Below are 26,042 nucleotides of genomic sequence, written 5' to 3'. Positions count from 1 at the left end.
AATTTTTTTTTTTTAACTCTTTAGTTTTAAATGTTCTGTTGTAATATGCCAGATAACTGGAACTAGTTGTTAGGGGGTGAGTAAAGGAAAATAAAATAAATTAATGGTGATATAACAACAAATATTTCATACAAGCACTGATATAAGTAATTCATTTTCTTGCCTCCTGTATGGAGGTGCTATAAGTTACCAACAGTTTACAACAGTAATGGAAAATAGGCCTAAGTGTTTAACCCCTATAGAGGGTTGCAAGCATTGCAACCCCAATCTATAAACATCTGATTGGTGGCTATGTATGACTGCTGCTTCTGATTAGCTCATTGGCTGTTCTGCAGGGTTAAAACATAGTTAATGCAAACATTACATCAGCTTCTCTCTTACATCATGTCATTTCTGCAACATCATGTCCCTTTAAACTCCTGCAAGACTGTATCTTACTAGTAATATTGCCTATGTTTTCTTTTTGGTTCATATATTATGGGGAGTTACATATAGCAAAAGCAGGCAATATGCTTAATTGTTATAGCCGTGTTGTGCACACACAAATCTGTTTCATCACTCAGTTTTCTCACAACAAACATTTTGAATACCCACAGCCGTATCTTCAATCACTCTACACCGTCATATACACTTACATCAATCAAATATTAATGCAACGTACAGAGATGCATATATTTGTTTCCTTTAACTTCAAAAATGTCTTCAGCAGCCAATATACAAATGTATCTGTATAACCAAGACATATTTGTTGTGAAATATATTGTTTTGCTTCCTGTCCATTAATGTTATTTGTTAGAAACTATATCAAATTCTTGCTTTCTTGATAACTGTCACTACATGTCAATAATTCTTATACCGTTACTACTATGATTAATGAAATTGAATTGAAATGCCTATTGATAGTGCATGGGCACCCAACACACACACATACATACATATATATATTAGAGAGAGTGTGTGTGTCTTTTCGGAACACACACTCATATAAGACACACCACACATACTCTCATACAACACACACACACACACACTAGTATTTTATTGTCAGAGATCACAGGATGGACATCTGAGTATTTTTTTATGTCTTTTAATCTTATATGTTACCGTTCGTGTTAATTGCAAGGATATATTTGTGGTACTAGAGATTTTTTTAAATGAGAGAGAATGGGGAAAGTTGCACTCCTTATTGCAAAGTAGTATTCATTTATTAGATGCTCGAAATGCAATTACTCTAAAGCATAAATCAAATACTGTAAAAGAAAAGGACCTAAAAATTCTGTATAAATGGTAAAGCGGTATGTGACCTATACAGTGCTGCTTGCAACAAAATTGAGTGCTCAAAAGCGTTGCTTCCAAGTCGTGCGTCATATCAGCAGATATTGTACAATAGTTCACAGCTCCATCATAAACATCTTCCAGGGTGCAAATAAAAAATAAGTACAAGGTTGAAAAAAGCTTGCAGTCTTGTGAATTAGCCAACATTTAATAATAATAATTTAATCTCATAAATACCCACAGTACATATTTGAAAAATCTATTTACCAACATCTAGATTTTCACATACTTTATACATGGCCTGCTCAGTTAATTAATCTAAAGGGGCTACACCCCTGTACTGGCTCAGGATGATTTACAGATAATAATAAATAGGATTGTGAATATTTACAGTTTCTGTTTGAGAGAGAAAGTGTCTCTGCTAGACAATACAGGCCTCTGTACTGATCTGCATTTGTTATGACCCAGGATATAGTCCACCGTACAGTACAGACTGACACGTGCATACGTGTGTGTTCATTTTTCTTTTCTACATGTCTATGATCATTGGGAATTATGTGGTGCAGATTCTTATTGTAAATTGCAGATTAGAGAGCATTGTTTTCTTGTATTGGCACTAAAGCATTGACATTGTTTTTAATCTGATAACGTATGGGTTTAAATTCATGTTCCTTTAGTTGCAGACAACAAATCTAAACCTGTGTTTCTTGGATTTATGAGGATAAATCCTGCTTGGCAATCTTGTAGATCCTCAAGAGAATAGTTAAAGAGTGATTAATCATTGTTTCTTCACTGAGTGTGCAGAAAAGAATGGAAAAGCTGCATTTCACACCTCTGAAGCAATTAATCCCCATGATCTTAGCCAGGTTTGTCTTGTAGATAAGTCAGGATACAAAACTGTACCTAATTTATCAATGTATGCATGCCATAAAGAATAAAACCCACTATTTATTTCATATCATTTATAGTCAAATGTAAAAAAAAGTGACTTTTCCGCATCCAAGAGTGTTTCTTACATTACCTTCATATAAACTAAGTACCAGAGATTACAATGGGATTCCTGTTTATTGTGCACATCTGGTGCAGTCACTATGCATTTTCTCATTCACTTGCTGGCATTTTTAGTGATTGTGGCATAAATCATCTTGCTAATCAGAAACATAAGTGACGGGAAGTCATCTCCTTTTTTTGAACAATGGGAAAAAACATATGGCTTCTTAGACAGGACTTGGCTGTTACGCTATTTATGTGGCATTATATTCTGTATTTAGAATTTCATATTAATTGCAATGGTTTGATTGAAGACATACAATGCCCAAGGTTTATGTTCAAAGTATTTGTTTTATGCTTTTGTATATGGCACACTTTGAGCTTAACTTTTATAGTCCACCTGCTTGCAAAAATAAAGTTGTAACATATTATGATATCAGATTCATGAGCAGACTACTTTAAGTAGCTCAGATACACAGACTGTGTGTTATAATTGGCACTTTGGATTGACACCCACGCTGAATGATAGTCGGTATCCAGTAAAAGTTTGTGTACACAACAAAGAGAGTGTCTAATATTTTATGGAGACAACACAAAATTGAATGGGTTGTGAAAAAATCCCAGCAGTTCAGAAGAAGCTAAAAGACATTTAAACTTTACATTTTTAGCACTTAAACATAAAATTGAAATTGTTTTAGAAACATATCCTTCCTCACTGTCTAGACCAGGGCTGTATGCATGGCCTGGCAATCTGACATATGCTCGCTCATGCATGCAGTCTACAGATAATTGTCTGCATTGCAAAAAGAAAAAAAAATAGGTTTCATGTCTCTTTAATAACGACATAATTGTACATTCATGATTTAGACAGAGCATACAATTTTAAATAACTTTCCAATTTACTTCTATTTTTTTCATTTGCTCCCTTCTTTTGTTATCCTTTGCTGAAAGGTTTATCTAGGAAAGCTCAGGTGCAGCAAAGGTTCTAGCTGCTGATTGGTGACTGTATATATATATATATATATATATATATATATATATATATATATATATATATATATATATATATATATATATATATATATATATATATATATACTGATTGTCATTGGCTCACCCATGTGTTCAGTTAGAAACCAGTAGTGCATTGCTGCTCCTTCAACAAATTAATACCAAGAGAATGAAGCTATAATAATTGGGAACCAGAAGTAAAATTACGTAAGTCTAGATCCTTGGCTTCTGGCATTGGTCAATTCCTGGTTTGTGATTCTACATATTTCCATATCATGTTACAAAAGATGCTAAAGCAGAGTCTCTCTCTCTCTCTCTCTCTCTCTCTCTCTCTCTCTCTCTCTCTCTCTCTCTCTCTCTCTCTCATATAAAAGGAGATTGCTAAATACAATATGAAGAAGTTACCTAAAGTTATACTACTTGATTGGTTTGGAAAAGAATATTAATTGAACTCCCCTGCCAACAAACATGTCTTACTTCAGGATGTGTTCACTGTATGTTAGAGTTTTTATCAGTGGAATAGTCAAAATGTTGACCTCCAGAGAGTATTTTGAGAGATGACAAAATATTGATGAAGGTTGTCAATACCAAAATATCCAGTGTACTTCAGTTAATGGATGGACATTATTTGTAGCATGAACATGGTTATCTGGATGTTTGAAATGCTAGTGGGGGGAACTAATGAGTGTAACGTAAAATGGACATGGAGTAGATTTAAGTATTCTCAAGAGAATGATCAATCAGATCCATTAAAGCATGTATTTTTAGTACTATTGACCCTGCTCTACTGTGTGTTTAACCCCTGCAAAGGTGCACTGTTGGTCCCGAGCGCAACCCACCACTGATCGAATCGCCAAAGCTAAATGCACATCTATGTTGTGTGGCTAGCACTGCTTAATGGAGTTGGCTTGTGCCTGGGTCCTGAGCAGCACTTCTACTGTGTGGTTAACCCCTTTGCGGGGGTTACACACACTACAGAAGGTTGGATAGTTTTAAATTACATGCTTTAACGGATTAGAGCATGACATTTCCTTCCTAAGATAGGGAGAGTCCACTGCTTCATTCCTTACTGCTGGGAAATACAACACCTGGCCACCAGGAGGAGGCAAAGTCATCCCAGCCAAAGGCTTAAATATTCCTCCAACTTCTTCATTACCCTTGCCATTCTTTGCCTTTCGTCACATTAGGAGGTGGCAGAGTAGTGTCAGAAGATTCGGAGAGTCCTGAAAAGGAGTATCTGCCCTTCGAGATAGGACTGGAGTTTTAAGTAGTCATGTTAACCTCTCAGTGAGAGTATTGATGAAAGAGTCTGGAGATACAGGGAAAGTTTTTCTGCAAAACCATCCAGACTACTGCTAACCGCTCCTAAGCAATCAGTGTTGAGGAGTTTCACTGCCTGCTTTCTCTCACTCAAGTCCATGTCAGGAGTGCTGCTATAAGACTGTCACACTTTGGAGGCTGTGTTCTGTTCCACAGCATGGATCCTGGAGGTAAGATCGTGGCTCCTTTATACCTTGATAGGATCCAGGGTTAATATCCGCTGAAGGGGGTTTATTGAACAGTTGGGATTAATTAATCAGTGTATTAATTATTTACATGCTGCTTTGTTTGATTTCCCCCCTGTGCTGATAGACTGTGTTTTTTTGGCTGGAACAAACAGGTTTCACTTTTAGGTTTCACTTTCATTTTTGAAAGTGTTGCACAGCTCCTTTTACTTGCTGTACTTGTAATAACAGGGGAAGTACTGTCTTGCACTCCATGTGACCGGGTGTGGTCTATGTTCATTTCCTCCATTCTGGCTGAGACTTGAACCTGAGGAGAGCGTTTCCTCTGTTAACTGTCTGGGTCTAGGAGGTGGTGAGTGCCCCAGCCATTGAAAGTATAAAGGTGCAGTTTTCTATAATAAAAAAACATTTTTTATTTGTGTCCTTCTGTGGGTATAACCTGAGCTATGGAGGACTCTGACATGTTAGAAGGTACTCCTTCTGTACTAAATCATACCTGTTTATATTGTGAGGAGGCCGTGGTTTCCCCGCCCACTAAATTATGTTCCACATGCCTTAACAACGTTATAAAATCTAAGAAGGGAAACAAGCCTGCTAAGGCTCTTTGTCCCTCTGAGCCGTCTACCTCTCAGGACTCGGCATCCCATGAGATTACTACCCTTGCTACATTATCCACTCCAAATGCAATTCCCCGCAGCACATCTAATCCTCCATCTGGAGGGGGCCTTCTTCCTGTGCAGTTACAAATGGCGGTATCTGTGGCCCTCCGTGCATTACCTCGCTCTAACAAACGCAAGAGAAAGGTTAAACATAGCTCTCCTGACCCAGAGTCATCTAAATATTTATCGGCTTTAGCTATTGTGTCCCAGTTATCCGATGATGAGTTAACCTCTGTAGCTTCAGAGGGTGAACTTTCTGGGTCGGAGTCCTTAGCGTCTAAGCCTCCTGCTGCGGAGGAACCGTCCTTTAGATTTAAAATTGAGCACTTGCGTTTTTTGTTAAAGGAGGTTCTGTCTACGTTAGAGTTTCCAGAGGCCGCGCTGCCTGAAGAACCTATAATGTCTATGTTAGACATAGTTTACGAAGACCGAAAAGTTCCTTTGACTAAAGATGGCAAACATTATTAAGAACAAATGGGAAAGAATTGGTTCTTCCTTTTCCCCCTCTTCTACTTTTAAAAAGTTGTTCCCGGTCCTGGACTCTCAACTGTATTTGTAGGGCTCCATTCCTAAGGTGGATGGTGCTATCTATACGCTTGCTAAACGTACTACTATACCTCTTGAAGATAGTTATTCATTCAGAGAGCCAATGGATAAGAAACATACAGGATTTTTGTTTCAACTGGCAGCTGCAGTTGCCACGGTTCCCAGAGCGGCTACCTACTGGTGGGTCTCTTTGTCGGAACTTATTGAGGTGGAGTCTCCCCTCAAGGATATTCAAGACAGAATTAAAGCTCTGAGAATTGCAAATTCTTTCATCTGTGATGCGTACATGCAAATTATTCACCTAAATGCAAAGGCCTCTGGCTTTGTGGTCTTAGCCCGCCGGGCGCTCTGGTTGAAGTCTTGGTCTGCTGATATGACTTCTAAGTCCAGACTCCTTTCTCTTCCCTTCAAGGGAAAATATTTTATTTGGTCCAGGCCTGGACTCCATTATTTCTACGGTTACCGGAGGCAAGGGTGCCTTCCTACCGCAAGATAAGAAGAACAAGTGTAAGGGATGACAATCTTCTAATTTTCGTTCCTTTCGTTCTGACAAATCCCAACAACAATAATCCTCCTCCAAGCCTGAGCAACCCAAGAGTACTTGGAAGCCGGCTCAGTCCTGGAATAAATCCAATCAGAATAAGTAGCCTGCCGAAAACAAATCCTCTTTGTTTGTTGTCTATTCGGGGAAGCGTAAGGGGCAGAAGGCTGCTTTGACTTCCCTATCTTTTTGGTGAAGCAGTGTCAATAGCTTAGCTTACTAGTCAGCGGGACATGGTCCTTCTGAGAGGATAACGGCTCATTCCACTAGAACAATGGCTTCCTCTTGAGCCTTTAAGAACGAGGCCTATATGGATCAGATTTGTAAGGCGGCTACCTGGTCCTCCTTACATACTTTTTCAAAATTTTACAAGTTTGATGTTTTTGCTTCAGCTTTCGGGAGAAAAGTTTTGCAGGCTGTGGTGCCCTCAGAATAGGGTCCACCTCTTCCTTTTTGTTCCCTCCCGTTAGTCATTCAGTGTCCTCTGGAGCTTGGGTATGGTTTTCCCAACAGTAAGGAATCTTAGGAAGGAAAACATAATTTATGCTTACCAGATAAATTCCTTTCCTTCCGGATAGGGAGAGTCCACGGCCCCCGCCAGTTTTTTCGTGTCTATGGGCGGTCCCCTATTATTTATTTTATTCTTCTGGCACCATTTATACCCTAATGTTTCTCCTACTTTTCCTTCTTCCCTCGGCAGAATGACTGAGGTAATGAGGAAGTGGGAGCGTTATTTAAGCCTTTTTCTGGGGTGTTTTTGCATCCTCCTGGTGGCCAGGTGTTGTATTTCCCAACAGTAAGGAATGAAGCTGTGGACTCTCCCTATCCGGAAGGAAAGGAATTTATCTGGTAAGCATAAATTTATGTTTTTTTTTGCTTATTATGGCCCTTTAATGTTCTCAGATATAGATATCCTGAAATCCTGACTTGTTGAAGGGTCATAATGACCATATTGCCAGGGTTATATTATTGTTACAAATTGAATTTACATATATGGCTAATTAGGTTTAAAAGAGTGTAAAATATTACTGAAGACCATGCAACCTAATTAGCTGAATTCTCTCTCAGCATGACTCTCTGCTTCTCCAGGGTTACACTGTAAATGCAGTAACCAGAAAAAAGTGGGACCATTGTGATCATTTCCATTTTCACATGCTGGGTGCCGGCAAAAGGCTACAGGCAGTGCTAGGTTGGGTCCCTGCAGTACCAAGCGTGTTGCATGGAGAGTGGACTTCTTACATCTTCATCAGAGCTGCAACTTTCATTGCATTACTCCACATAGCTATGGGTCAAATTGTAGACTGAGAGATTTCTGCCTACTCCTAGAGAGCAAATGGCATTTTACCTCAATAATTTCTGATAATTATATCCTCACAAAAGTGCAAAGAAATTGATGTATCAATAAATATAAATCTTGTTGTTTTTACTGTGTTTGAATCAGGGTTTTTAAGTTATACTTCATATAATAATGAATATAAATGGTATACATCATTTCCCAGAATGTATCAATTCTGGGTGATAAATATTTAAATTATATTGATAAGACTATACTACGCTGTACCTCTAGTAATTACTTCTTCAGTAAATGCTAAATGTGTGTTTTTGTTTTTAATCAAGATTTGGGTACTCCATCATAGTGTCATTTTTCCAAATGATAATTTGTTATTTGTGTAATAACGCAATCCTTGTAAAATGCTCTGAGAGTAGATAGATTTATAACCATCATATACAATGATTGTCATACTTTCAGGTAAAACTTTTTAATAAGGTATTAAAAGTTAGATTCATTTTCTGTAAATTGTGTTTGTGCTTTTGTGGAGTAAAAATGGGATACCCGGTTCTTGTCACTTTCGTGTTTAAGTAAGAAATATCTGTTGAAAAAACATGTACAATGCATGTAAAAAGCTTTTGAATTTGGCTAATTATATCCTATTCTTTTAAAGTCTTTTTTTGCCTATCTAGAAATATGAGGTTGTGTTTTCTAGAGTGTCAAGTTAAGCTTTTAGTCATTTGTATAAAAATGCCCACATGCTTACTGGCATAATCAAGTTTTACCTCTCATGCAGTTCATAATTTGCAAATTTAATTTGTTGCGTAGCACACCTAGACATCAAAAATAGATTACTTTCTTTCATGTAATTAGCAAGAGTCCATGAGCTAGTGACGTATGGGATATACATTCCTACCAGGAGGGGCAAAGTTTCCCAAACCTCAAAATGCCTATAAATACACCCCTCACCACACCCACAAATCAGTTTTTACAAACTTTGCCTCCTATGGAGGTGGTGAAGTAAGTTTGTGCTAGATTCTACGTTGATATGCGCTCCGCAGCAGGTTGGAGCCCGGTTTTCCTCTCAGCGTGCAGTGAATGTCAGAGGGATGTGAGGAGAGTATTGCCTATTTGAATTCAATGATCTCCTCCTACGGGTTCTATTTCATAGGTTCTCTGTTATCGGTCGTAGAGATTCATCTCTTACCTCCCTTTTCAGATCGACGATATACTCTTATATACCATTACCTCTACTGATTCTCGTTTCAGTACTGGTTTGGCTTTCTACTACATGTAGATGAGTGTCCTGGGGTAAGTAAGTCTTATTTTCTGTGAAACTCTAAGCTATGGTTGGGCACTTTTGTATAAAGTTCTAAATATATGTATTCAAACATTTATTTGCCTTAACTCAGGATGTTCAACGTTCCTTATTTCAGACAGTCAGTTTCATATTTGGGATAATGCATTTGAATAAATCAATTTTTTTCTTACCTTAAAATTTGACTTTTTTCCTGTGGGCTGTTTGGCTCGCGGGGCTGAAAATGCTTAATTTTATTGCGTCCTTCTTGGCGCGGACTTTTTTGGCGCAAAATTTTTTTTTCTGTTTCCGGCGTCATACGTGTCGCCGGAAGTTGCGTCATTTTTGACGTTTTTTTTTTCGCCAAAAGTGTCGGCGTTCCGGATGTGGCGTCATTTTTGGCGCCAAAAGCATTTAGGCGCCAAATAATGTGGGCGTTTTTTTTGGCGCTAAAAAATATGGGCGTCACTTTTGTCTCCACATTATTTGTCTCATTATTTATTGCTTCTGGTTGCTAGAAGCTTGTTCACTGGCATTTTTTCCCATTCCTGAAACTGTCATTTAAGGAATTTGATCAATTTTGCTTTATATGTTATTTTTTCTATTACATATTGCAAGATGTCCCAGATTGACACTGAGTTAGAAGATACTTCTGGAAAAACGCTGCCTGGTGCTGGATCTACCAAAGTTAAGTATCTGTTGTAAACTTATGGTATCTGTTCCTCCAGCTGTTGTTTGTAATGAATGTCATGACAAACTTGTTAATGCAGATAATATTTCCTTTAGTAATGTTACATTACCTGTTGTGGTTCCATCAACATCTAATGCTCAGAGTGTTCCTGTTAACATAAGAGATTTTGTTTCTAAATCTATTAAGAAGGCTATGTCTGTTATTCCCCCTTCTAGTAAACGTAAAAGGTCTTTTAAAACTTCTAATTTTTCAGATGAATTTTTAAATGAACATCATCATTCTGATTCTGATAGTGGTTCCTCTGGTTCAGAGGATTCTGTCTCAGAGGTTGATGCTGATAAATCTTCATATTTATTCAAAATGGAATTTATTCGTTCTTTACTTAAAGAGGTTTTAATTGCTTTAGAAATAGAGGATTCTGGTCCTCTTGATACTAAATCTAAACGTTTAAATAAGGTTTTTAAATCTCCTGTAGTTATTCCAGAAGTTTTTCCTGTCCCTGATGCTATTTCTGAAGTAATCTCCAGGGAATGGAATAATTTGGGTAATTCATTTACTCCTTCTAAACGTTTTAAGCAATTATATCCTGTGCCATCAGACAGATTAGAATTTTGGGACAAAATCCCTAAGGTTGATGGGGCTGTCTCTACTCTTGCTAAACGTACTACTATTCCTACGGCAGATAGTACTTCCTTTAAGGATCCTTTAGATAGGAAGATTGAATCCTTTCTAAGAAAAGCTTACTTATGTTCAGGTAATCTTCTTAGACCTGCTATATCTTTAGCGGATGTTGCTGCAGCTTCAACCTTTTGGTTAGAAGCTTTAGCGCAACAAGTAACAGATCATAACTCTCATAGCATTGTTAATCTTCTTCAACATGCTAATAACTTTATTTGTGATGCCATCTTTGATATCATTAGAGTTGATGTCAGGTATATGTCTCTAGCTATTTTAGCTAGAAGAGCTTTATGGCTTAAAACTTGGAATGCTGATATGTCTTCTAAGTCAACTTTGCTTTCCCTTTCTTTCCAGGGTAATAAATTATTTGGTTCTAAGTTGGATTCTATTATCTCAACTGTTACTGGAGGGAAAGGAACTTTTTTACCACAGGATAAAAAATCTAAAGGTAAATTTAGGTCTAATAATCGTTTTCGTTCCTTTCGTCACAATAAGGAACAAAAGCCTGATCCTTCGCCCTCAGGAGCGGTATCAGTTTGGAAACCATCTCCAGTCTGGAATAAGTCCAAGCCTTTTAGAAAACCAAAACCAGCTCCCAAGTCCACATGAAGGTGCGGCCCTCATTCCAGCTCAGCTGGTAGGGGGCAGATTACGTTTTTTCAAACAAATTTGGATCAATTCAATTCACAATCTTTGGATTCAAAACATTGTTTCAGAAGGGTACAGAATTGGCTTCAAGATAAGGCCTCCTGCAAAGAGATTTTTTCTTTCCCGTGTCCCAGTAAATCCAGCAAAGGCTCAAGCATTTCTGAAATGTGTTTCAGATCTAGAGTTGGCTGGAGTAATTATGCCAGTTCCAGTTCTGGAACAGGGGCTGGGGTTTTATTCAAATCTCTTCATTGTACCAAAGAAGGAGAATTCCTTCAGACCAGTTCTGGATCTAAAAATATTGAATCGTTATGTAAGGATACCAACATTCAAAATGGTAACTATAAGGACTATTCTGCCTTTTGTTCAGCAAGGGCATTATATGTCCACAATAAATTTACAGGATGCATATCTGCATATTCCGATTCATCCAGATCACTATCAGTTTCTGAGATTCTCTTTCCTAGACAAGCATTACCAGTTTGTGGCTCTGCCGTTTGGCCTAGCAACAGCTCCAAGGATTTTTACAAAGGTTCTCGGTGCCCTTCTGTCTGTAATCAGAGAACAGGGTATTGTGGTATTTCCTTATTTGGACGATATCTTGGTACTTGCTCAGTCTTCACATTTAGCAGAATCTCATACGAATCGACTTGTGTTGTTTCTTCAAGATCATGGTTGGAGGATCAATTTACCGAAAAGTTCATTGATTCCTCAAACAAGGGTTACCTTTTTAGGTTTCCAGATATATTCAGTGTCCATGACTCTGTCTCTGACAGACAAGAGACGTCTAAAATTGATCTCAGCTTGTCGAATCCTTCAATCACAATCATTCCCTTCGGTAGCCTTATGCATGGAAATTCTAGGTCTTATGACTGCTGCATCGGATGCGATCCCCTTTGCTCGTTTTCACATGCGACCTCTTCAGCTCTGTATGCTGAACCAGTGGTGCAGGGATTACACAAAGATATCTCAATTAATATCTTTAAAACCCGATTGTACGACACTATCTGACGTGGTGGACAGATCACCATCGTTTAGTTCAGGGGGCTTCTTTTGTTCTTCCGACCTGGACTGTAATTTCAACAGATGCAAGTCTGACAGGTTGGGGAGCTGTGTGGGGATCTCTGACAGCACAAGGGGTTTGGGAATCTCAGGAGGTGAGATTACCGATCAATATTTTGGAACTCCGTGCAATTTTCAGAGCTCTTCAGTCTTGGCCTCTTCTAAAGAGAGAATCGTTCATTTGTTTTTAGACAGACAATGTCACAACTGTGGCATACATCAATCATCAAGGAGGGACTCACAGTCCTCTGGCCATGAAAGAAGTATCTCAAATTCTGGTATGGGCGGAATCCAGCTCCTGTCTAGTTTCTGTGGTTCATATCCCAGGTATAGACAATTGGGAAGCAGATTATCTCAGTCTCCAAACGTTACATCCGGGCGAATGGTCTCTTCACCCAGAGGTATTTCTTCAGATTGTTCAAATGTGGGGTCTTCCAGAAATAGATCTGATGGCTTCTCATCTAAACAAGAAACTTCCCAGGTATCTGTCCAGATCCAGGGATCCTCAAGCAGAAGCAGTGGATGCGTTGTCACTTCCTTGGAAGTATCATCCTGCCTATATCTTTCCGCCTCTAGTTCTTCTTCCAAGAGTAATCTCCAAGATTCTGAAGGAATGCTCGTTTGTTCTGCTGGTGGCTCCAGCATGGCCTCACAGGTTTTGGTATGCGGATCTTGTCCGGATGGCCTCTTGCCAACCGTGGACTCTTCCGTTAAGACCAGACCTTCTGTCACAAGGTCCTTTTTTCCATCAGGATCTCAGATCCTTAAATTTAAAGGTATGGAGATTGAACGCTTGATTCTTAGTCAAAGAGGTTTCTCTGACTCTGTGATTAATACTATGTTACAGGCTCGTAAATCCGTATCTAGGGAGATATATTATAGAGTCTGGAAGACTTATATTTCTTGGTGTCTTTCTCATCATTTTTCCTGGCATTCTTTTAGAATTCCGAGAATTTTACAGTTTCTTCAGGATGGTTTGGATAAAGGTTTGTCTGCAAGTTCCTTGAAAGGACAAATCTCTGCTCTTTCTGTTCTTTTTCACAGAAAGATTGCTAATCTTCCTGATATTCATTGTTTTGTACAAGCTTTGGTCCGTATAAAACCTGTCATTAAGTCAATTTCTCCTCCTTGGAGTTTGAATTTGGTTCTGGGGGCTCTTCAAGCTCCTCCGTTTGAACCTATGCATTCTTTGGACATTAAATTACTTTCTTGGAAAGTTTTGTTCCTTTTGGCCATCTCTTCTGCCAGAAGAGTTTCTGAATTATCTGCTCTTTCTTGTGAGTCTCCTTTTCTGATTTTTCATCAGGATAAGGCGGTGTTGCAAACTTCTTTTACATTTTTTACCTAAGGTTGTGAATTCTAACAACATTAGTAGAGAAATTGTGGTTCCTTCATTATGTCCTAATCCTAAGAATTCTAAGGAGAAATCATTGCATTCTTTGGATGTAGTTAGAGCTTTGAAATATTATGTTGAAGCTCCTAAGAATTTCTGAAAGACTTCTAGTCTATTTGTTATCTTTTCCGGTTCTAGGAAAGGTCAGAAGGCTTCTGCCATTTCTTTGGCATCTTGGTTGAAATCTTTAATTCATCATGCTTATGTCGAGTCGGGTAAAACTCCGCCTCAAAGGATTACAGCTCATTCTACTAGGTCAGTTTCTACTTCCTGGGCGTTTAGGAATGAAGCTTCTGTTGATCAGATTTGCAAAGCAGCAACTTGGTCTTCTTTGCATACGTTTACTAAATTCTACCATTTTGATGTGTTTTCTTCTTCTGAAGCAGTTTTTGGTAGAAAAGTACTTCAGGCAGCTGTTTCAGTTTGATTCTTCTGCTTATAATTTCAGTTTTTTTCATTATAAGATTTAAACTTTGTTTTGGGTTTGGATTATTTTCAGCAGAATTGGCTGTCTTTATTTTATCCCTCCCTCTCTAGTGACTCTTGCGTGGAAGATCCACATCTTGGGTAGTCATTATCCCATACGTCACTAGCTCATGGACTCTTGCTAATTACATGAAAGAAAACATAATTTATGTAAGAACTTACCTGATAAATTCATTTCTTTCATATTAGCAAGAGTCCATGAGGCCCACCCTTTTTGTGGTGGTTATGATTTTTTTGTATAAAGCACAATTATTCCAATTCCTTATTTTTTATGCTTTCGCACTTTTTTCTTATCACCCCACTTCTTGGCTATGCGTTAAACTGATTTGTGGGTGTGGTGAGGGGTGTATTTATAGGCATTTTGAGGTTTGAAAAACTTTGCCCCTCCTGGTAGGAATGTATATCCCATACGTCACTAGCTCATGGACTCTTGCTAATATGAAAGAAATGAATTTATCAGGTAAGTTCTTACATAAATTATGTTTTTTCTACAGAAACTCTGAAAAATAGTGTTCCTACTAGAGCAAGGGTTTCTGGGTAAGAACATATAAATTTGGTTCATAATGCCTCACCTTTTTATGATATACAGTGACTTATTTTATATAATTTAACCTGTAGTGGAGAAGTTTTCGATCTCCTTTTTAAGCAACATAATATTTTAAAACTGTTTATGATGCATCTTCGCCAGCTTTTCTATCAGGAAACTATCACATACTGAAGAGTTCTAGCAAGAAACGGTTGTCCATTTTGCTGTGCACTTCTATCCCTGCTATGCTTTGAAGTTGTTTTGAGCAGCAATACAGTGGCGTCAGAGAGATTGATTTTAGAAGCATGAAGAGGAGATATTTTGAATATTATTTACATATTACATTGTTATCAGAATGAAGATTCTGAAAAAATTAGGCATCACTTGTAACCACTCAATTCAAACTGTATACCACAAGGGGAAAAATACTTCAAAAACAACTTTATTGAAATAATAATTAAAAGTAATAGGATTAATTAAACACCCAGAGTGATATGGATGTATAAATGCACGTATATAGTTAAATGAAACATTAAAATATAAACTGATATGTGTACATATGTATCATAGCAATAGAATTATATCCAACACAAAACTCAAATTACTAGACAAAGTATACTGTCACCTTAAACAGTTGCAGAATCAGTAGCCACAAGGTATCAATAATGTATTAAATTCTATTAGTAAGAAAAGTCTATATGCAGATTAAGCAATCCTGCCAACAAATGACTGAATACAACAAACAAACTGAGATGAGAATATTCACATATAATAATAGCAACCAAGACAAAAATTCTATGTTCCCTACACCTAATACTGATTAGCACAGACAATGCATTGATAATTTGCAATGTCCAATTCGTAAATGTTCTAATCCTAACTATAATTAATAAATATTACATGAAAACATTGTTTTGTGATGTTGCTATTGGTGTTGTCAAATGCTGACCTAAATAGCACAGTTTGTCATCAGTATGCTGCTATTGTATTCACATTGGACCACATTATAGTGATATATATTAAACATTATTAAGTGACAACTTCCAAATCTCTCAAATTAAATAAAACTAGAAACACCATTTCTCCTTGTTACTTTACATGACTAGTTTCGACTATACAGGCTTTTTCAAAGATTGCAAGCCGCCACTTGATGCCGGTTTTTATGGCCTTTTAATGTCATAAAATCCATCAGCTTAATTGGCCTATTCAGCTGTCAGTCATGACATTTCTTTTGTAAAATGATGATGGTTCACAGTCCTCCATAACATATGGTATATATTTTCCGCCACTAGGAGGAGGTCAAGAACCCATATCAGAGCTTAAAATCCCCCCACCTCTCATCTCTCTCTAGTTTTGTTCTTGGCCTTGTAGGAGATGGTTGAGAATAGAGGTTGTTCCAGCTACTTCATTATAGATTATAAATTGGGAGCTTAGACCAATGTGAGACCCAGAGTCCCTAGGGAGTATAATTTACAAAGAAAATAGAAGAGAAACTTCACAGCAGCTGGATGATACATTGACACAGGAATACCCTGTTATGTGCACATCATTTCCATTCAGCCATAACTACCCTAAGGCATCGCAGTGACTCGTCCCTTGCCTCTGCAGTACTCGATACCTGCACTGGATGGGCTCTCTACTGGATACTGTTGCAGCTGCGTTGATATGCTTGGTAAGCCAGTGGAGGCATGCTGCATAAGGTAAGTGACTTTACACAGCACCCACACAGCCCAAGGCTATTTGTAGGTACTCTGACAAAGGTACAGCATAGCCAGGGGACTTAACCTGCTCCCCTTATGACACAATTTTTTCTCCCTATCAGGTCCTTAAAACTTCTATCATTTAGAACACTTCCATTGAAGCCTCTGACCCTTTACAGCCCTCTAGCAGCTCCTAGGGCAATGTTGGGTGCACTTTAAGTGTATGGACCTTTACGAAGATTGGTATTTGCTTAGTGCAATATGCAGTTTGATAGAGGAGGCTCCGTTTAGGCTGGGGACCAGTGTTTTATAGTTTTTTTTAATAGAGGTCTTATGCCTGGTGCACTATCTTTTATTAAAAACAGAACCAAAAGTGTTTTACCTTTTTAACATAGCCACCGGCTTTGCTGCCAGCTTTTCTCTCTCAATATGGAGCCTCTGCAACTTGATTCTCTACTACTATAGTTGAATACAGTTTTTAAACCTATTTCCGGTGCCTGCCAGTCACAGGAAGGGGGTGAGTACCATACAGAAGCTTCCAGGGGGTATTTAGGGGCTATATAATATATATATTATATATATATGTTGAGAAAAAGCGCACTCCGAAGGTCTTATCATAAGTATTATAGTCACGTACTAATACTTATATACAGTGTCTTATTATAAGTACAATCTGGAGAAACTGCCGCTATGTGCAATTTTATATTGTATTTAACATAATGAAGAAAATGGAGGAAGAATCCTATGGAGGTGCGCACAGCTGATAGCCGAGACGCGGCTCAAGCACAGTTTCAAAGAAGGCAGAGTTCCTGGATCAACCAGCGACCAGCAACCAATATAGACGGCAGCACTCTTGGAGGGAAGTGGTTGTATAAATCTGTAGAAGCAGAAAAAAGAGAGGCGCCTTATGGGACAGTATCAATGTGCAGCATCAAAGATACAGAGGGTAGCACACACTGACTGTCAGGGTACTCACAAGGATTATGGCATAAACGTATGCCACACAGAGCAGGACGGAACCTTAGTTGCCCGCCAGACAGACCAATGGGGATAAGTGACCGGAACTCCAGAGACCAATCCACAGCTACAGTTCGTTGGAGCGTCAAGGCAAACAGATAGTCCGTGATAAAAACCAATCACTGTGAGCTCCGCCCTCCTGGATTGGAGCGTGACGTGTCACATGGTGGAGGAGTGTCTGTGACTATATCGAGTACCCTCGTGGAGCTAGCGGTGAATCGCTGCCACTTTGGATGCCGCTTGGATGAGGATTCCCCTCAGTGGATGCACAAGCAGTAACCTGTCAGCAGCACGGATTTCCAGCTACGAAGGGCGGAGCTCACGGTGATTGGTTGTTATCACGGACTATCTGTTTGCCTTGACGCTCCCACGAACTGTAGCTGTGGATTGGTCTCTGGAGTTCCGGTCACTTATCCCCATTGGTCTGTCTGGCGGGCGACTAAGGTTCCGTCCTGCTCTGTGTGGCATACGTTTATGCCATAATCCTTGTGAGTACCCTGACATTCAGTGTGTGCTACCCTCTGTATCTTTGATGCTGCACAACGATACTGTCCCATAAGGCGCCTCTCTTTTTTCTGCTTCTACAGATTTATACATTTAACATAATGACATATGGTGGTATTACCATTTATTAGACCTATCTGCACTTTTAATAATTATTTATAAGTCAATTAATCATTGTACTCCCACCATTTCCAGGGGATGTAAACGAATATTTTTTTTATTTTTATTTCAGTCTGCATTTTATATACTGTTGTACTTTTCATTCCTTGGAATATTTTTTTCAGTATGTACATTATGCAAGTTTTTTGTACAGCATTGGGATATACAAATTGCTAAGAGCTGTCTATGTGCATTGCATGTCCAGTAGCACAAATAATAATTTTTACATTGAACTCCTGTGTCTGTAGATATACAAAAAAGTGTGTGTGGGACAGAAGCACTCCAAAACTCGGAGCTTACCAAACAAAAATAAAAAATATTAATATAGTGATACTACAGTGATCAAAAATAATTGGATACTGTGATGAAAATATATATATAAATATAAATAATATATGTGAAAAATATACGCTGTGTAATTGGACCGGAAGAGGTCTGACGCCACCATTACATCGGAGCTCCCAACGGACTGTGTATCGGAGAACTGTGAGTTACTATTTGTAGTTAAAGGGACAGTAAACCTTAAAAATAATGTTATATAATTCTGCACTTAGTGCTATGGCGCGGTCGGGCCGGGCTGTGACTATACAGCTGGCCCGATGCGCTGACTAAATATTACAGACCCGCTCAGCAGAGAGCAGAGAGCGGGTCTGTAAAAGCGCTGTCATTTTTACATTTTAAAAGGTAAAAAGGGGTTTCTTTCATGTAATTAACAAGAGTCCATGAGCTAGTGACGTATGGGATATACATTCCTACCAGGAGGGGCAAAGTTTCCCAAACCTTAAAATGCCTATAAATACACCCCTCACCACACCCACAAATCAGTTTTACAAACTTTGCCTCCAAGGGAGGTGGTGAAGTAAGTTTGTGCTAGATTCTACGTTGATATGCGCTCCGCAGCAAGTTGGAGCCCGGTTTTCCTCTCAGCGTGCAGTGAATGTCAGAGGGATGTGAGGAGAGTATTGCCTATTGAATGCAGTGATCTCCTTCTACGGGGTCTATTTCATAAGGTTCTCTGTTATCGGTCGTAGAGATTCATCTCTTACCTCCCTTTTCAGATCGACGATATACTCTTATATTTACCATTTCCTCTACTGATTCTCGTTTCAGTACTGGTTTGGCTTTCTACAAACATGTAGATGAGTGTCCTGGGGTAAGTAAGTCTTATTTTCTGTGACACTCTAAGCTATGGTTGGGCACTTTATTTATAAAGTTCTAAATATATGTATTCAAACATTTATTTGCCTTGACTCAGAATGTTCAACTTTCCTTATTTCCAGACAGTCAGTTTCATATTTGGGATTATGCTTTAAATTATCATATTTTGTCTTACCTCAAAAATTTGACTTTTTTCCCTGTGGGCTGTTAGGCTCGCGGGGGCTGAAAATGCTTCATTTTATTGCGTCATTTTTGGCGCGGATTTTTTTGGCGCAAAAATTCTTTTTCCGTTTCCGGCGTCATACGTGTCGCCGGAAGTTGCGTCATTTTTTGACGTTATTTTGCGCCAAAAATGTCGGCGTTCCGGATGTGGCGTCATTTTTGGCGCCAAAAGCATTTAGGCGCCAAATAATGTGGGCGTCTTATTTGGCGCCAAAAAATATGGGCGTCGCTTTTGTCTCCACATTATTTCAGTCTCATTTTCATTTGCTTCTGGTTGCTAGAAGCTTGATGTTTGGCATTTTTTTCCCATTCCTGAAACTGTCTTATAAGGAATTTGATCTATTTTGCTTTATATGTTGTTTTTTCTCTTACATATTGCAAGATGTCTCACGTTGCATCTGAGCCAGAAGATACTACAGGAAAACCACTGCCTGCTGGATCTACCAAAGCTAAGTGTATCTGCTGTAAACTTTTGGTAGCTATTCCTCCAGCTGTTGTTTGTAATAATTGTCATGACAAACTTGTTAAAGCAGATAATATTTCCTTTAGTGATGTACCATTGCCTGTTGCAGTTCCCTCAACATCTAAGGTGCAGAATGTTCCTGATAACATAAGAGATTTTGTTTCTGAATCCATAAAGAAGGCTTTGTCTGTTATTTCTCCTTCTAGTAAACGTAAAAAGTCTTTTAAATCTTCTCTCTCTACAGATGAATTTTTAAATGAACACCATCATTCTGATTCTTTGGACTCTTCTGGTTCAGAGGATTCTGTCTCAGAGATTGATGCTGATAAATCTTCATATTTATTTAAGATGGAATTTATTCGCTCTTTACTTAAAGAAGTACTAATTGCTTTAGAAATAGAGGATTCTAGTCCTCTTGATACTAATTCTATGCGTTTGGATAAGGTTTTTAAAGCTCCTGCGGTTATTCCAGAAGTCTTTCCTGTTCCTAATGCTATTTCTGCAGTAATTGCTAAGGAATGGGATAAATTGGGTAATTCATTTACTCCTTCTAAACGTTTTAAGCAATTATATCCTGTTCCGCCTGACAGGTTAGAATTTTGGGACAAAATCCCTAAAGTTGATGGGGCTATTTCTACCCTTGCTAAACGTACTACCATTCCTACGTCAGATGGTACCTCATTTAAGGATCCTTTAGATAGAAAAATTGAATCTTTTCTAAGAAAAGCTTATCTATGTTCAGGTAATCTTCTTAGACCTGCTATATCATTGGCTGATGTTGCTGCAGCTTCAACTTTTTGGTTGGAAACTCTAGCGCAACAAGTAACAAATCGTGATTCTCATGATATTATTATTCTTCTCCAGCATGCTAATAATTTCATCTGTGATGCCATTTTTGATATTATTAGAGTTGATGTTAGATTTATGTCTCTGGCTATCTTAGCCAGAAGAGCTTTATGGCTTAAGACTTGGAATGCTGATATGGCTTCTAAATCAACTCTCCTTTCCATTTCTTTCCAGGGAAACAAATTATTTGGTTCTCAGTTGGATTCTATTATTTCAACTGTTACTGGTGGGAAAGGAACTTTTTTACCACAGGATAAAAAGTCTAAAGGTAAAAACAGGGCTAACAATCGTTTTCGTTCCTTTCGTTTCAACAAAGAACAAAAGCCTGATCCTTCGTCCTCAGGAGCAGTTTCAGTTTGGAAACCATCTCCAGTCTGGAATAAATCCAAGCCTGCTAGAAAGGCAAAGCCTGCTTCTAAGTTCACATGAAGGTACGGCCCTCATTCCAGTTCAGCTGGTAGGGGGCAGGTTACGTTTTTTCAAAGAAATTTGGATCAAATCTGTTCACAATCTTTGGATTCAGAACATTGTTTCAGAAGGGTACAGAATTGGTTTCAAGATGAGACCTCCTGCAATGAGATTTTTTCTTTCCCATGTCCCAGTAAATCCAGTGAAAGCTCAAGCATTTCTGAATTGTGTTTCAGATCTAGAGTTGGCTGGAGTAATTATGTCAGTTCCAGTTCCGGAACAGGGGATGGGGTTTTATTCAAATCTCTTCATTGTACCAAAGAAGGAGAATTCCTTCAGACCAGTTCTGGATCTAAAATTATTGAATCGTTATGTAAGGATACCAACGTTCAAGATGGTAACTGTAAGGACTATATTGCCTTTTGTTCAGCGAGGGAATTATATGTCCACAATAGATTTACAGGATGCATATCTGCATATTCCGATTCATCCAGATCATTATCAGTTCCTGAGATTCTCTTTTCTAGACAAGCATTACCAATTTGTGGCTCTACCGTTTGGCCTTGCTACAGCTCCAAGAATTTTCACAAAGATTCTCGGTGCCCTTCTGTCTGTAATCAGAGAACAGGGTATTGTGGTATTTCCTTATTTGGACGATATCTTGGTACTTGCTCCGTCTTTACATTTAGCAGAGTCTCATACGAATCGACTTGTGTTGTTTCTTCAAGATCATGGTTGGAGGATCAATTTACCAAAAAGTTCTTTGATTCCTCAAACAAGGGTAACCTTTCTGGGTTTCCAGATAGATTCAGTGTCCATGACTCTGTCTTTAACAGACAAGAGACGTCTAAAATTGATTACAGCTTGTCGAAACCTTCAGTCACAATCATTCCCTTCGGTAGCCTTATGCATGGAAATTCTAGGTCTTATGACTGCTGCATCGGACGCGATCCCCTTTGCTCGTTTTCACATGCGACCTCTTCAGCTCTGTATGCTGAACCAATGGTGCAGGGATTACACGAAGATATCTCAATTAATATCTTTAAAACCGATTGTTCGACACTCTCTAACGTGGTGGACAGATCACCATCGTTTAATTCAGGGGGCTTCTTTTGTTCTTCCGACCTGGACTGTAATTTCAACAGATGCAAGTCTCACAGGTTGGGGAGCTGTGTGGGGATCTCTGACGGCACAAGGAGTTTGGGAATCTCAGGAGGTGAGATTACCGATCAATATTTTGGAACTCCGTGCAATTTTCAGAGCTCTTCAGTTTTGGCCTCTTCTGAAGAGAGAATCGTTCATTTGTTTTCAGACAGACAATGTCACAACTGTGGCATACATCAATCATCAAGGAGGGACTCACAGTCCTCTGGCTATGAAAGAAGTATCTCGAATTTTGGTTTGGGCGGAATCCAGCTCCTGTCTAATCTCTGCGGTTCATATCCCAGGTGTAGACAATTGGGAAGCGGATTATCTCAGTCGCCAAACGTTGCATCCGGGCGAATGGTCTCTTCACCCAGAGGTATTTCTTCAGATTGTTCAATTGTGGGGGCTCCCAGAGATAGATCTGATGGCCTCTCATCTAAACAAGAAACTTCCCAGGTATCTGTCCAGATCCCGGGATCCTCAGGCGGAGGCAGTGGATGCATTATCACTTCCTTGGAAGTATCATCCTGCCTATATCTTTCCGCCTCTAGTTCTTCTTCCAAGAGTAATCTCCAAGATTCTGAGGGAATGCTCGTTTGTTCTGCTAATAGCTCCGGCATGGCCTCACAGGTTTTGGTATGCGGATCTTGTCCGGATGGCATCTTGCCAGCCATGGACTCTTCCGTTAAGACCAGACCTTCTGTCACAAGGTCCTTTTTTCCATCCGGATCTGAAATCCTTAAATTTAAAGGTATGGAGATTGAACGCTTGATTCTTGGTCATAGAGGTTTCTCTGACTCCGTGATTAATACTATGTTACAGGCTCGTAAATCTGTATCTCGAGAGATATATTATAGAGTCTGGAAGACTTATATTTCTTGGTGTCTTTCTCATCATTTTTCTTGGCATTCTTTTAGAATACCGAGAATTTTACAATTTCTTCAGGATGGTTTGGATAAGGGTTTGTCCGCAAGTTCTTTGAAAGGACAAATCTCTGCTCTTTCTGTTCTTTTTCACAGAAAGATTGCTATTCTTCCTGATATTCATTGTTTTGTACAAGCTTTGGTTCGTATAAAACCTGTCATTAAGTCAATTTCTCCTCCTTGGAGTTTGAATTTGGTTCTGGGAGCTCTTCAAGCTCCTCCGTTTGAACCTATGCATTCATTGGACATTAAATTACTTTCTTGGAAAGTTTTGTTCCTTTTGGCCATCTCTTCTGCTAGAAGAGTTTCTGAATTATCTGCTCTTTCGTGTGAGTCTCCTTTTCTGATTTTTCATCAGGATAAGGCGGTGTTGCGAACTTCTTTTGAATTTTTACCTAAAGTTGTGAATTCCAACAACATTAGTAGAGAAATTGTGGTTCCTTCATTATGTCCTAATCCTAAGAATTCTAAGGAGAAATCATTGCATTCTTTGGATGTTGTTAGAGCTTTGAAATATTATGTTGAAGCTACGAAATCTTTCCGTAAGACTTCTAGTCTATTTGTTATCTTTTCCGGTTCTAGGAAAGGCCAGAAAGCTTCTGCCATTTCTTTGGCATCTTGGTTGAAATCTTTAATTCATCTTGCCTATGTTGAGTCGGGTAAAACTCCGCCTCAAAGAATTACAGCTCATTCTACTAGGTCAGTATCTACTTCCTGGGCGTTTAGGAATGAAGCTTCGGTTGACCAGATCTGCAAAGCAGCAACTTGGTCTTCTTTGCATACTTTTACTAAATTCTACCATTTTGATGTATTTTCTTCTTCTGAAGCAGTTTTTGGTAGAAAAGTTCTTCAGGCAGCGGTTTCAGTTTGAATCTTCTGCTTATGTTTTTTGTTAAACTTTATTTTGGGTGTGGATTATTTTCAGCAGGAATTGGCTGTCTTTATTTTATCCCTCCCTCTCTAGTGACTCTTGTGTGGAAAGATCCACATCTTGGGTAGTCATTATCCCATACGTCACTAGCTCATGGACTCTTGTTAATTACATGAAAGAAAACATAATTTATGTAAGAACTTACCTGATAAATTCATTTCTTTCATATTAACAAGAGTCCATGAGGCCCACCCTTTTTTGTGGTGGTTATGATTTTTTTGTATAAAGCACAATTATTCCAATTCCTTATTTTATATGCTTCGCACTTTTTCTTATCACCCCACTTCTTGGCTATTCGTTAAACTGATTTGTGGGTGTGGTGAGGGGTGTATTTATAGGCATTTTAAGGTTTGGGAAACTTTGCCCCTCCTGGTAGGAATGTATATCCCATACGTCACTAGCTCATGGACTCTTGTTAATATGAAAGAAATGAATTTATCAGGTAAGTTCTTACATAAATTATGTTTTTATGGCTATAGCACCTAAATAATGTTATATAATTCTGCACTATGTGCAGAATTATATAACATTATTTTTAAGGTTTACTGTCCCTTTAAGCTGTGCACAGCTGAAGAAATCACTCCTTAAACCTATCTTTCTGAGAATCTGTGTAAAAACACTATAAACCAACGAACTATTAAGTTCCTAACAATTCTCTAGTGCCCAGAGCCTGGGCGGCACATATGTGTATTATCTTTTAAAGCGCAATCTTTGATACAATATTGTCATTTTTTCCATCAGCACACATGTGTTTGAACTTTGATATATCATTGCATAGGTGTGTGTATGATCACTAAATATATTTGTAGATATATTTTTTAATTCTTTTAGATGCCGGCATCTAACAATATAAATTACCTCTAGTGTGCTATACTAGCAATTTTAGTATTTTAATACATTTGTTACATTTGATCAATGTATTTTGTCACATCCTTCTATTCGACAATTCTGTTACGATAATGAATAGAAATAAATTGATTATTCACAAGTTTGATCTACATAGATCAGTTTTATTAACCAGATCACATTATCACAATTTTATATATTTTTCACATATATTATATATATATATATATATATATATATATATATATATATATATATATATATATATATATATTTCTATATTTTATTTTTTTTCATCACAGTAACCAATTATTTTTTATCACTGTAGTATCACTATATTAATATTTTTCTCCAACATAGGTGTGTCCGGTCCACGGCGTCATCCTTACTTGTGGGATATTCTCTTCCCCAACAGGAAATGGCAAAGAGCCCAGCAAAGCTGGTCACATGATCCCTCCTAGGCTCCGCCTTCCCCAGTCATTCTCTTTGCCGTTGTACAGGCAACGTCTCCACGGAGATGGCTTAGAGTTTGTTATTTTAAAATAGTGCTGGTATGTACTATTTACTCAGAAACAGAAAAGAGATGAAGATTTCTGTTTGTATGAGGAAAATGATTTTAGCAACCGTTACTAAAATCCATGGCTGTTCCACACAGGACTGTTGAGAGGAATTAACTTCAGTTGGGGGAACAGTGGGCAGTCTCTTGCTGCTTGAGGTATGACACATTCTAACAAGACGATGTAATGCTGGAAGCTGTCATTTTCCCTATGGGATCCGGTAAGCCATGTTTATTAAGATAGTAAATAAGGGCTTCACAAGGGCTTATTAAGACTGTAGACTTTTTCTGGGCTAAATCGATTCATTATTAACACATATTTAGCCTTGAGGAATCATTTAATCTGGGTATTTTGATAAGATTATATCGGCAGGCACTGTTTTAGACACCTTATTCTTTAGGGGCTTTCCCAAATCATAGGCAGAGCCTCATTTTCGCGCCGGTGTTGCGCACTTGTTTTTGAGAGGCATGACATGCAGTCGCATGTGTGAGGAGCTCTGATACATAGAAAAGACTTTCTGAAGGCGTCATTTGGTATCGTATTCCCCTTTGGGCTTGGTTGGGTCTCAGCAAAGCAGATACCAG

General features: G+C 38.5%; 1 protein-coding gene across 2 annotated transcripts in view; it reads left to right on the top strand.

Annotated features, from left to right (window-relative positions):
* The window catches only part of TBC1D5 (TBC1 domain family member 5), a 1,730,009-nt gene that overhangs the window by 397,695 nt on the left and 1,306,272 nt on the right, over positions 1–26,042 (top strand). The gene's annotated exons all lie outside the window — the stretch shown is intronic.

This window comes from Bombina bombina, chromosome 5, assembly GCF_027579735.1.
Source record: "Bombina bombina isolate aBomBom1 chromosome 5, aBomBom1.pri, whole genome shotgun sequence".
Classification (NCBI taxonomy): Eukaryota; Metazoa; Chordata; class Amphibia; order Anura; family Bombinatoridae; genus Bombina; species Bombina bombina.
The sequence above is the reverse complement of the archived record's forward strand: the minus strand, read 5'-3'. Positions and strand labels throughout refer to the sequence as shown.